Source organism: Durio zibethinus, chromosome 25 (genome assembly GCF_047325235.1).
Source record: "Durio zibethinus cultivar Kanyao isolate XHJ-2024 chromosome 25, ASM4732523v1, whole genome shotgun sequence".
NCBI classification, from domain to species: Eukaryota; Viridiplantae; Streptophyta; class Magnoliopsida; order Malvales; family Malvaceae; genus Durio; species Durio zibethinus.
Window position 1 is genome coordinate 11,773,740 of NC_143186.1, and position 11,149 is coordinate 11,784,888.

General features: G+C 30.0%; 1 pseudogene; it reads right to left on the bottom strand.

The window, feature by feature from the left end:
* Nucleotides 1–339: 339 nt before the first annotated feature.
* On the bottom strand, nucleotides 340–3,037 carry LOC111276321 (protein SRG1-like; annotated as a pseudogene).
* Between the last annotated feature and the right edge of the window lie 8,112 nt (nucleotides 3,038–11,149).

Consider the following 11,149-nt stretch of genomic DNA (forward strand, 5'->3'; position numbering starts at 1 on the left):
TCATTTCTTTTCTTTGTCTTGTTTACAAATTTATATCCTTTGATTTTTTGGGCAAGGAATGGCCAGGTTTTCAATTTTGCTATCTGCCATCACTAGTTGTTGAAAATACACTTGCTATTAAATTGTAAAATATGATATGATATACGGATGGCTAAACATAACGGTCTTAGCATGCATGTTATAAACTATGAAATGCCACATTCTTTTCAAGTGTGTATATCCCATGCAAATGCTTAGTACTGGGAGAGGGGCCTCTGCCATTGCCTGTAGCTGTGAAAAACAGTGTAAAAATCTAAGAACCTTTAGGGCTAATACCTACGCAGGAAGCATGGAAAAATGCTGATATCCTTGTGCATAAAGTTTATGCTTTTGGCAGGTTGTTTGGCATTGAATTCTGAAAGTTAAGGGTCACTTAAAAACCTCAATATTATTTTGTGGACATGCCTGGAACCTGGAGCATTGCCATTCTTGTTTCAAATTGGTTTGATGTGCAGATCCTCATAGGAGAACTATGTATTTTACTTTATCTAACGCTATGCTTTATGGTAACCTGTTCTGAGCACTTTAGGCTGCTCGAAGTTTGACACTGAGAGCCCTTGACTATCTCAAATGGTGTAAGGCAAGTTCTTGATGTTATTGTTTCTTTTTATTGCCATCTTCATTGAAAGGGCAGTATAAAATGAGCATCATCATAGTTCTACTGATAATTGAAGTGCTATGATCTACAAAAATATGAATGCATTGACTTTGAGCATGCAGTTTGAAATAAATATTTAAAAATTTTAGAAACTGGTATTCAAATGGTTATAGATATGACAACTCTTTGCTAGGATGAAACTAAATGATTGGACCAGATCTAATTTCTGAGTTCTTACTATTCCCTGGTGTATAGCTTATTAGTATATATTGCTGTTTGTGAAATATACAAAATTTCACTCTGGGATTCTCAATTTTTCATCAGAGTTGTCTCCAAATATTGGACCTATGCATTGGTGGCAAAGTGGATAGATCTTTTGATTTTGCAACTTAATTCAGAGTGTCCATTTCTTGCTCAAAAGATGATGATTTTGTGTACTGATCTAACAGTAAATTGAAGTTACTGAGCTAGGTATCCAGAAGATCTTCAATCCAAATAAGCATGGGAATTAAAAGAAAAAAAAAAGGAGAGATTAAGAACTTAGATGAACATGCAGAATGACAGCATTTGTTCCTTTCTTATAAGGTAAGTAATGAGGTTTACACGTTTGTGTAAGTGTCTATATTTTGGATTTCTACAAGATTCAATAATAGCATGTATAATGTACCATAACTCATCAGAGTGACTAACTTCATTGCTCCTGCAAGATTTATTTGTTATTCTAAAAACGGAATGCATACTTTCTTGGAGCATTTCCCATCAAATGTTGCATTATGACTGCTAGAATCAACTGATTCCATCCTTAATCATGTTGTACTCTCATGTAGTCAATATAAGATTTTCCCTGCAGCTTACGAGCAAATAGGCCTTTGTAGTATTGTTTAACTTGTACTCTCCTAAATATTGCTGGTGTTTGTTATGAGATCAAGCTTCACACAGGGCCCATTTTGCCATCTCACCTTGGGCTGCAGAATGTGGCAAATGAGAGCCTTTCTCTTTTGGAGTTAACTGTGGCACGATGTTCAATGCTATGATACATTCCATTTGTTATAATCTGCCATATAAGAGTTCAGATAAGCAATACACACACACACACACAGACTTATGGTTGGTATTAGAAACTTATTATAGAGTTGATACTGGCTCAGTTGATGATGACCTTGGAAATTTTATGATATATTTGGAGGTAAAATGCTACTGCATTGTAAAGTCTTAACACTTCCATGATAATTATATTACCTCTAAAATGTCTGCAATGTTGACAATGAAGGCATTTGGTAGGGGTTTAACAGGAACCCACTTCCCATCTTTCCTTATGTGGAGACCTCCTACTTCATTGACCTGAAGCAAAATTATTAAAGCTGAAGCATCAGATTGAGGGGTGAGGCCAATGACATGCTCAAGTAGATGACATGGTAGGGTAATAGTTCACTGTTCACCCTCATTAATTGCCTTCCCTGTCGACCAAAGAACTCCACTTCCTCAGGTTTAATATGAAGAGCTTGTGCCATCTTTGCTAGGATAGCCATGGATAGATTCTTTAACTTAGATGAGTTAAGATCCATTGTCTCTCTACAGTAGGAAAATTCAAGTTAAAGCCCATTAGGCAAAATGCTTGCATTGTCACGCAAAGGAATGTAGAGGAGAGTACCTCAAAGGAAGAGGGAGCTTGGGGAACAAGTAAGGTTTCCTAAAATGAAGTGGAGTGATGATGTAGATGATATCACCCCAGTCGAGCTTTTGATCATCAGATGCTAACAAGGGCTTGTCCAAATCCTTCAACTTTTCCAGGATACTGCCAGAACTTTTTCTTATCTTCCATTGGAAGGTTGAAGAAGTCCTGAATCTGTGTCTACTTTCTCCAACAAAGTTAAGCTCACTCCATGATTTACTAGCTGCAGGAATTTCAACAAATTAAACATCAACGGTGATAACAAGATGGACATATTTGAAGAGGAGTTAATATACCCAGAAGAATAAGAAGTGATATAAAGGTGATATAAACATAGAGTTGATCAAGGGATTCCAGGCAGGATTTTTATTTCTAAAAGAATTCAGACTAAACAGAGGAGAGACCTTGCAAACAGAGAGAATACTAAAATCTGCTGCGATAAAAATATAAAATCCTTAAATTTTTAGGAACAAAAGAAAAAGTGAGATCAAGTAGCAAACATAACAAGAAGATTGAAAGATGTCTTCCAACTAAGCTATTAAAGAAAAAAAAAAAAGAATTAACCGTGACTCTGGTTTGATTACTTGAGGGAGTGTATTAACATTTGTTAGTGTAGAGGATTTAAGTTTATAGAGGCTTTTTACCTGGAAGAATCCCCTTTCTTTACAAGCAAAATCAAGCTTGACCATTTCAGAATCCATTGACTCTTCAGAAACAAATCTCTTCATATCAATAACTGAGATCTCTGCTTATCAATATCTGTTGTTTTGAGCTCATGTCATCAAAGCTAAAAATGACTTAACGTGTGAACATCACCAGTTTTTCCTTTGCCAAATGCTTCGTGCAACGAAATATATGCATATAGGTAAAACGTTGTTTGTTTTCAGTTGATCTTCTATCTTATGTGTTTATATTTTATAGTGTTATGAAACATTTGTCAATGGCTTTTACCTTGTGAGCCCCATATTGTCAACATTTTTACTGTTCTTAATGAAAGGTGGAAGTTCCTCACTCTTGAAATAGAAGTAAATCCCATTTGCCTTAGTTTTTGTTACCTAGCCTTCATATCTTGACATTCTTTAATTGAAAGGAAATTGGTTTGGAAGGGTGCTTTAAGTAATTGCAAATTTATACCGATCGCTAAGTTCCTGGTTGCAGCTAATGTGTACCATCGTGACCTTAAACCAAAGAATATATTGGCAAATGCAAATTGCAAATTTAAAGTTTGTGACTTTGGGCTTGCTAGAGTTTCATTCAGTGACACCCCAACCAGAATATTTTGGACCGTATGTAGTTTTTTTTTAGCAGGCCTTTATTTTTCCTTTATTTTCTGATGTTCCCTGCAGGACCATGTTGCTACACAATTGTACAGGGCTCCTGAGCTGTGTGGATCTTTCTTTTCTAAGGTATGGTTTTTGTGTCATGCATGGCCTTTGGTTCCTTAAATGGCAACATAGTGAAGCATGATATATGGTATCATCGACCAAAAGGTTGGCATAGATTTGTTGTTTGGCTATCTGCTACTTGCGGTCAAGGTCAAATCTTGTAGCATCTTCTGGTTCACTTATGAGTTCAATATGTCAGATTTTTTTTTGGTTAATTTTTTATAGACCTTCTATTTTCGTTATATCATTTGGTTCTAATGTTTTATGAAATTCAATTATGGATGTATTGCTGAATATTGGAGTACGCTCATTGAGTTACCATCTCGTTAGAGCTATGTCATACTTAACAAATCAAAACATTTTTTGTTTTATATAAAGAATACCTGGGTGCTATTTAATAAGCAGTAATGCCTAGATCAAAATAACTGTTGTTCAGGGAGGAATTTGAGCTCTCTTGGAAGCTGAAATATGTCATTCAGGTAATTGTGTCAGGTTATGTTTGTTTCTCTGGAGTGCTTTACGTGGGGGTGTGGCTTTTAAATTTTACTTGTTAAGTCTACTTTCTGTTGGCAACTGTGTGCAGTATACACCAAGAATTCAAATACCGGTTTAAAAGCGGAATAGTGACCGCAAAATAACAGTTGCATCATCATCCGTCATTGTTATTGGACAAAATGCAGTTGAGAATTTTATTCACGACAAAAACAAAGTGTAACGGACGTAAATTACGATATAACAGAGAATAGTGACAATAACGGACATGTAACGGTCATAAATTATGATGTAACAGAGAATAGCGACAATAACGAATCGTTATTGCTGCTATTTAGTTCTCCTATTCACGGATCTAATAGTTTGAGAAAAAAACAAAATTTCAAGTTTTCAACTCGGCAAAACAAAGCAATAAACCTGCAAAAGTAAAAATAAAAGCAAAAGCAAAAAATAAAACTCAAACTCTCAAATCTATAGCATCAAAATTAATTTGAAAATGAGCTAAAAAATAGACGAATATTTCAAGTTTCAACCATTCAATCGGTACTTTGGCACCTAAATTCAAATCAGCTTCAAGTTTTCAATCAACATTCAAGATCAAATAAGGTAAGAAAAGAAAGTTAAAATTTTTTTTTTTGTAAAATGATGTCTGTTATGTTGTGAGAGTTTGAGAGAGACGAACGAGCTATTCCATAGGTATTGGGTTAGTGATAATGATGAAGAGATGCGAGAGAAAATGAAAGATGAAAGAAAAAAGAGAAGAAGAAAATTCTAGAAAGCTACGCACATGGGGAGGGATTGGGTGCGGTGGGGTGTTGGGAGGTGGGAAGGGATTGGGTGTGGTGGAGTGTTGGGGGGTAGGGGTTGAATTTTTTATTTAATTTTGTAATTAATTTTGAAAATTTTTTAGATAAAATTTAATTAGAGTTTTTAAAAATTTATAATTAAAAAAATAATAGATTAATAATTTAATATAATATATATAGAGATTTTAGATGAAAAATTTTGATAAATTTTTTTGTATAAGTTAGATGAAAAATAATTAAAATTAAATATTATATTTTGATTGTATTATATATTAATTTATAATTTTGTATCTGAATTTTAATTTTTTGTTGTTGTTTTGATATTTATATTGTTGTCAATTCTTTTAACATTAGATTAATTTTTGTTATTTTTGTGTAATTATTGAAGATTGTATTTATTATATAATTATTAAAAGTTATTTGTGATAAAAATATTTATATCAATTAGTGTATCAAAAAGATTAAGTTATTTAATAAATTTAGCATTTTATGATCTATTACTCTTACTAAAATTAAAAACTAAAAAATAAAAAATATAGGTTTGAAAATTTTATTAAAATATAAGTTTGAAAATTTTTAATTTTTAAAATTATTTTAGATAAAATCTAATTAGAGGGATTGAAAATTTATAATTAAAAAAAATTAAGGGATTAATAATTTAATATGATATATATAAAGATTTTAGATGAAAATTTTTGATAAATTTTTTTGTATAAGTTAGACAAAAATTAATTAAAATTAAATATTATATTTTGATTGTGTTATATATTCATTTATAATTTTGTATATGAAATTTAACAAATTTTTTTGTTGTTTTGATATTTATATTGTTGTCAATTCTTTTGATATTAGATTAAATCTTATTATTTTTGTATAATTATTGAAGATTGTATTTATTATATAATTATTAAAAGTTATTTGTGATAAAAAAATTTTATATCTATTAGTGTATAAAAAAGATTAAGTTATTTAATAATATTCTTAAGATTAAAAACTAAAAATTAAAAAATTTAGTGTAAAATCAATTTTTAATGATGTAATAAGTAATATTAATATTTCTAAATATAAATTTATTTTGTTTTTATATAAAATAGTAAGTATGCCACCACGTGAAGAGTTCTCGAGTAAAGGAGTAGAGGACACCAAGTGATGATATAAGTTGGCATTTTGGAACACCTGTGCCAAATACAAGAGGAAATATTTCATGTAAACTTTATGATAAAGTTGTAAAATGAGGAATAATACGTTTCAAAGAATACATTCTCATAAAAACTGGTAATATTGCACAATACCCCAACGTTACTGGTGTAGACACCTTATTTAGTCTGGACCCAAACCTATTGGGCATGGTCCAATAGGATTTGGGTCTAAGCCCATTGGATTCGGTTTAGGATCCAATTAGCTGGCCCCAATGGGTTTTTATTTTTATTTTCATTATTTAATATATATTCTTTATTTTTTTATCTATTAATATTTTTATTATTTATCTACTTTTATTTTTTATTTTTATTTATCTATTTCTTTTATTTATCTAATTATTTTTTTTGTTATCTATTAATATATTTATCTTTTTATTTTGATTAATTTTCGGTTAAGATTAGGATAAAAAAATTGGAATGAATTTGGCTGTAATTTGAGAATTGACAGAGTTGGGATTGGATTTAAAGATTGAATCCAAATCCCAGAAAGAGTTGAGATTGATCAAAAACTCTTTTGATCAATCCCTATAAATAGGTGCTGAAAGAACAGACAAAAACACACAGAAAAAAGGCAAACACAAAGAAAAAATGAAGCTAAAAAAGGTTTTGGTGTGTTAGAATCCTGAGTCGAGTCTCCGAGCTATTTTTCCTCCTCAAGTCGAGCCGAGCCGCTAAGCCGAGCCGTTCCTAGGTTTTTTTTTCGTTATTTATTTATTTATTTATTATTATTATTATATTAGAATTTTTTAATATTTTTTATTTTATTTTATTTTATTTTATTTTAATTATTTTATTTCTCCTTATTTTTATTTTCATTTTTATTTTATTATTTTATTTTCTTTAAATAAAATTCAAAAAAAATATTTTTGAGGAAAAATTGAAAGTATCAATTTTTCTTGAAAATAAGCTTTCTAAAAAAAATAATATTTTTGGAAAAAAGTTGAAAGTATCAATTTTCCTTAAAAATAAGTTTTCAAAAATGGATTTTTGAGGAAAAGTTGAAAGTATCAATTTTTCTCGAAATTAAAGTTTTCAAAAAAAATTTTTTTGGGAAAAGATGAAAGTATCAATTTTTCTTAAAAATAAAATTTCAAAAAAGGTCTTTTTGAGGAAAAGTTGAAAGTATCAATTTTCTTCGAAATTAAAGTTTTCAAAAAAAATATTTTTGGGGAAAAGTTGAAAGTATCAATTTTCCTCGAAATTAAAGTTTTCAAATATATTTTTGGAGAAAAGTTGAAAGTATCAATTTTTCTTAAAAATAAATTTTCAATAAAGTTTTTTTTTTTGAAAAAAAATTGAAAGTATCAATTTTTCCTGCACAAAAACAATCATTTTTTTCTTCCTTTTTATTTTTTTTAATTTTAAATAATCCGACGATGGAGCCTCTGCAAGTGAAACAATAGTTTTCTTGCATACTCTTGAAGTGAGGGGATTTTCTTAATTTTCTGCTAAAAGTATTAGAGTCAATTGAGAATATTTCTCAATAATTAATTACTTGGTAAATTTTAAAAGCTTATTGGATAACACAAAATTAAGTTGGTACCATCTTTCGATGGACGTTGTGAAGGGGCTATAATCTTCTTCACGCGTAACCGAACTCTCGAACCTTGTTCTGGTTAGTAGACCTGAACCTATTCTTTTAGGGACCCTTAAATTTAGGTGTTCCCTGTAAGAATAGATTCTTTAGGTGATCAGTCGCACTTAGATAAAAAAATTGGTGGTGACTCCTTTAAGTCAATGTCTAGCGATGGATCTCTGGATCTAGACGTTATGACAACTGGTATATTATGTTTTTATAATTCCTTTGAAAATATTATTGTTAATTTCTTAATAAAAATTATAAAATTACATAAGCATGTGTAACTAATTTTCTCTTTTTTTTTTTAACTATATTATTAATAGGTATAGTAAGAGAAAAGTATGATAAAACTTCTTCAAGATAGCAAATCAAAAAAAGTTAACAACAAAAGGAAAAAAATAAATTTTTATCACAGTTAAGAGGGGAAGATGATTATGAAGGATTTATTGATGAAGACATCGCTACTAGACAAGCTCTGCAAAATAGTATCCAATCACAATATGAGTGTCATAGAATACAAGAATTCAGACAAAGAACTAGTAGTTGCAGTAACACATATGAAGAGGGACAAAGCTCTCATGGCTCAGTTGCTGAATATTTTGAAGAAAGAATAAGGAAATCAACTCCAAATGAGTTTGAATTTTCATTAAGGGGAGCTATACCTGAATTGGTTAGAAGTAAGAATTCAAGACAACTAAAAGTAAGTGAATCATTTTTAAAGACATTAAGAAGAAATATGAGTGAATCAGTATCAAATTTTTTGATATATGCTCAACTTCTTTTTCAGTTAGCAAATTCTCTATGATTGCATAATTTGATTTCTGTGGCAGCAGAAGTTGGTCAACATGTAAAACTTCTAACACCTTATAAGGTCTCAGATGTGTATTTAGAGTCTGAGTATCAACAAATTTATGAATGGGTTAATGGATTAAAAGCTCATTGGAATGAATTGGGTGTCACTTTGATGTGTGATGGTTGGACCAATAGTTTGAATCAAATGCATATCATTAATTTCCTTGTTTGTTGTAGTAAATGGACCATTTTTTAGAAATCTATAGATGTCTCAAGTGTTCGTAGTAAAGATGCAAATTTTTACTACAGATTATTAGATGAAGTTGTTAAAAAAATTAGAAAAAAATACATTGTTCAAATAGTTACTGATAACGAGACAGCATTTAAGGCCGTAGGAAAAAGACTAATGGAGAAAAGAAAGCATTTGTATTGGACAGCATGTTCAGCTCATTGTTTGGACTTGTGCCTTAAAGATATTGGGAAGAAAAAAATGTGGCAAAGGTTTTGGATGATGCAAAGAAAGTGGCTTATTTTATATACAATCACATTTGGACTGTTAATTTGATGAAAAAATATACACAAGGGAAGCAAATATTTCGTCTTGCTTTTACCCGATTTGTCACTCATTTCATATAGTTAGAAAAAATAATGAGGCAAAAGCAAGGTTTAAGAGAGATGTTCAATTCAAAGGTTAGTACTTAATAATTAGTACAACTATTTAAAATTAGGATCTTTTTATGATATCATTGTTTAAAATATTAATTTAAAATATATTACTCTAAAAATTTATTGATGAATATATAAGAATTTAAAGATTCAAAATGGGGACAACAAAAATTAGGACCTGCTTATGAAGCCAAAAAAATTATTTTGGAAAAAGATTTTTGAAAAAAAGCAGACGATATAATAAAAGTTTATGAGCTTTTGGTAAAAGTATTGCGCCTTATGGATGGTGATGAAAAACCAACAATGTGCTTTACTTATGAGGTTGTAGATAGAGCTAAACAAGCAATTCAGTAAAATTATCGTTATTCTGCTGAATAGGAAAAGATTATTGATAATAGATGGAGTTTCATGCACTCTAACTTACATTCAGCTGGTAAGTAAACCAAGAATATAGATGGTATTTAAAAAATATGTTTATTTTTTGTACTTAAATTGCTTATATATTTATTTTTATTACTTTAATATAATATTGTTATGAATTATGTTTAGGTTATTATCTAAATCCACAATTTTAATTTGGAGTAGAACATTCTGCAAATGTATTTAAAGAAATATTAGAAGGTATAAAAGTAGTTATTGAAAGATTAGAACAATTGATAGATACTTAAATCAGGATGATTAATCAGGTTAGTATTTAATACTATTTTAAAATTTTAACATTTATTTTATGTATTACAAATTGAATTATTTTTTATTTATTCATTTATTATTGTATTTTCAATCGATGTAGTTATTATTATTTAGAGACAAGCATGAAACATTTGGTACTCTACAAGCATAAAGAGGTTGGAAGCAAATGAATAAAGGTAAATAGTAAATTAAATAATTATAATTTATTTATATTATTTAATTGTATAGCATATTCAAATTTAATTTAAATAATTTTATACAGCTGAATGGTGGATAATATATGGCACTTGTGTTCCTGAATTACAAAAACTAACAATCAAAGTGCTTAGTCAAACAACATCTGCATCAAATTGTGAAGGTAATTGAGCATATTTAGCTATATTCACACCAAAGCAAGAAATAGATTGAAGTTTGAAAGACTTCAGAAACTTGTATATACCTATTATAACATGAGGCTGAGGATGAGACATCAGAAAAGAATGAACATTGATGAGATAAATAATAGTTTTAATCCTATTAGCCTTAACCATATTTTTGAAGATGATGATCCACTAACAGAATGGCTGCAAGAGAAAAAAAAATCCTCTGTTAGATGGTCAAAACTCTGATTGGTTACCCGCAAATAATTCTGATAATGAAATGAATGTGGAACAATCACGCCAATCTCAAGAAAAGAATGTGTCTCATTCAAGTTCAAGTCCAACACCAAGTCAGAGTGATGATGGTGGTGGTTTAAGTCTAGAAGATGGTGATGGTGATAGTGATGGGGTGAATTTTAGTGATAATATGAATGTAAATCGACCTTACAGCCCACTTGGAGGAGAATTTGGGTTTGCTGCTACTGGTGGAATTTTCATTAATATGGCAGAATACGGAGTAAATTCATTTGTTAAATCTAGTGAAGGTCAAAGTGTATGTACAGCTTGATCAAAAGGAAAAGCCAAGAAGGACCACTATAATATTTCTAGAGGTTCTTCATTTTTAGGTAGGAGACTAAATTCTAGTAATTTTGAGTATAGTGAATCATCTGCTAGTACTCAAGGACATTACTATCCACTGGAACAACTTAATTTTCAACCTCTTCATGGTTATCCACCTCTATATGGTTATTATCCACTTCAAATGTATCATTTACCACAAATGTATCATCCTCAAATATATCCTCAACCTCAAATGTTTCAAGAACAAATGCCTCAGGGATGGAGATGGAGTTAACTTGGCTCTCAAAATG